The sequence below is a fragment of the Solanum lycopersicum genome, chromosome 4 (assembly GCF_036512215.1).
Source record: "Solanum lycopersicum chromosome 4, SLM_r2.1".
NCBI lineage: Eukaryota > Viridiplantae > Streptophyta > Magnoliopsida > Solanales > Solanaceae > Solanum > Solanum lycopersicum.
This window is the reverse complement of record NC_090803.1, coordinates 29,949,626-29,953,069: the sequence shown is the minus strand read 5'-3', so window position 1 is coordinate 29,953,069 and position 3,444 is coordinate 29,949,626.

Sequence of the window (3,444 nt, the reverse complement as noted above, 5' to 3'; positions counted from 1 at the left end):
TTTTATTATTTAATTGTTAGGATGCTCGGAATCTTGTTCCAACATCCCTCTTTATTTTGGAGACTTCGTACACGTATAATTATAGTTCAATAGTCTTATTCATTTCAGTTGTATATATTTAATACTTGAGTAACCACTTTTGATAAAATATTATTCCATAAGTTATTGATTGAGTTATAATTCTTGTGTTTAAGCCTTCTGCTGACTAAGGAAGTCAGGTGAAGGGTTCGCTTGGGGCCAACAATGGTTTTTGAGTGCATGTCCCGCCCAAGGAATAGGCTCGAGGCGTGACATAAAGTAGTACTAAGAGAAAAAACTCTAACCCCCCCCCTCCAAGACTATACCTGAAATCCCAACTACACACTCCAACTTCACGGGTGTCCTATTATCCCCTTAAACTGTGTAAAACTTATATAATTTACTCCCTAAATGCTTATGTGGCACAATGAGTGTATCCCACTCTCTAAGAGAGTGAGGACAAAAAAAATTATAAAATTTTATTTATAAAATTTGTTTTCATAATATGTTCCTTTATTCTTCACAACAACATAAACCAAATCTTCCATTACCCACCTTCTCTTAGACGCTGCGACCATCAAATTTATTGGATTCACCATGAAATTCATGATTCCTCTTGATTTTAGAATTATGATTATTCAATTCGTGCATCAAATATAGGAAATTCTGAAAACCAACTCTTTATTAATATGATAAAAATCGTTAATCATCATTCCTAACCACATGGACAAATGGGTTATAAACTTCTTATCTTGTTTTTTGGTTCCCTAGTTTAATAATTTAAATTCAAATTATTAAAGAATGTTTTATCATCAACGAAATATATATGTTATTTTGAAAGTAGAAATGAAAAGATCAATTTTTATGTATCCATCACCTCAATTAAGACTTTGAAAAATTCATCCATGAAAATAACTTGAGTATCAATAAAAATGTTGGATGAAACGATTATGAATAAAATTCTCGCTAGATTTTAATTTTTGAAATTGTTTTTGCGGTCATCAAAGATGAAAACATGAAACATATCATCAAATCCTCCAAATCTTGAGTTTTTGGATATAAAAGGTTTAAGACTTGATAATACTAATCTAGGAAGGAAGAAGTGAGCAGGGTTGATTGATAAACTTTTCTTGTTTGCAAGGAAGATGAAAATGTTGGAAAAAAGACTAATCAATGGCGAAATCGAAAGATTATCAAATATTTGTAAATTTATCTTTCAATAATATAACTTGAAATTTCATTAATGTAAGATTAAAACTATCATAAATAAAACTTGAAATTTCCTGGTGAATGGAAAAAAGAGTTTCATCAAACAAATGTTAACAAAAAAGAACAAGAAAAGAAGAAAGAAAAGAAAAGAAGAAATTGGCTGGAACGAGAAGAAACAAATTATAAATAGAAAATAGAATGAAGAAAGAAATAATAATTTTTTATTAAAAAAATAATATATATGACGTGGTAGGTGAGTGCATTCACTTTCTAACACAAATGTGGGTGTGACCTTTTAGGGAGCTATATATTTCAGTTTTAAATAGTTCAGGGGTGATAGGCCCCGTTGAAGTTTAACTTTATAGTTGGAAATTTGGTAATACATTGGGGGGATATTTTACCATTTTATCTAGTACTAATTCATCCAAATCTCTTTTATCATATGATAAAATAGTTCTCTTTTTCTTCTTCTATTTTTCCAGCAAAAAGAACAAAAAAAATAAAAGTCATTTCCTTACCACATAAAATACCAATAATATTAAATTTCTTATACTTGTTGTTGTCTGTATTAAGCTTATAAAACTACAAATAATAAAGGTTAAAAGTTAAAACTAGGAAATATATATTTCACGCTCGAGTGCCATATGTGTCTCGAGAACTGTTGGTGGCCCCAAGCGAACCCTTCGTCTAGCTTACTTACTAAGCGGAAGACTAAAACATTATTTCATTGATCAAATGCACTTCCTCAACTTCTTAATAAAAGAACTTAGAATGTTTAGAAGTCAACATTCAACTTGGAACATATAGAAACTCAATTTATAACATATGAATTATAATGTAAAGACAACTAAAATAATAATTGTCTCTGAAGCCTCTAAAACTAGGAGGGATGTCGGGAGAAGAACCTGCTCATCCTAACAAAACAAATACTAACAGCAATGATAAAAATGAGCCCTCTGAAAAGCAAGGAGGCTCACAAGCTGTCTCTGAGTTCCCAACCTGATCAACGAATCATTGCATGTTGATCCTGGTTACATGTGTGTGCATCAAAAGATGATACATGCAAACTGGTATCACTACATTGAATGTTAGAGTATGCGAGTTGAAATTCTTAACACAACATAGGCTTCAAAAGAATCTAAAAGGAACTTTTACCTTGTATTTTCTCAACTACGAAATAACTTAACTCAATATAAAGCAATAAAACCCATCCAATATACAGAAAGCTTTAACAACAATAGACATCAACTTATTTCATAAAGAAATGCAATAATAAAATCAACTTTACTCATATAATAAAGTAATATTATTTCTGTGGAAAATTCTCTAACAAACAACTTCCACTATGAGCCTAAGTGGTGATACAACGTTTAACCCACACTACCAAAACTTTCATATACTTTCTCGTCATATAGAACTCCTTAACTAATAAAAAGAAACTTAAGGTGTCATGTAAAAAGTATCATTATTTACTACCCATTATGACTACATGCTTTATGGAGACTTGAGTTAATATGAAATCGCATCCCCATATCGATGCTCAATACTATTCCCAAAATATACTTAGCTCATTTATTTTCAATACAAAACTTCTTTCGTTGGTTTGAGATAATTACTCAAACTATAGCTTAAAATCTCTCTTGACATCGATGTTCCCTTTCTTTCTCAAATATGAAAGTATTTTAAAGACTTTGGGAATACATAGTCACCATATACTTCGTTGAAGAAATGAACTTTAACACTTTACTCTTTGCTTAACTCAACACTAAATTCCTAAAACAAAGTTAAAACATTTCTGAAAAACTTTTGAAAATTTTATAAATTCCTGTTGACTTCCTTCATAACTTTTAGACTTGGCTCATACCTTTGCTTGAATGGAATTATGGATTCAAGGATTGTCTTTTGTGATAGGAAAGATCTCATGATATTTAGGTGTGTTATTAGATAGTTAATCATGCAAAAAAATAAAAAAATTATTGGTTGGATATTAGTCCACAACGCGAATATGTATCTAAATTTTTGGTCGGGAAATTTATTTTTGAGGGGAAATGGTCCGTGACCGCTCCGCAAAGCGAAGAGCTTTTCTCAAATCTGAGGAGAAACTCCGTGAAGCAGATCTTGTGCTTAGATAAACCTAACGATTTTCCTTCTTCTTTTTCCAGCCCCGATTCACCTAAACTCGGTTCTCTTTTCCCAAATTCTTAGATTCAGCTAAAC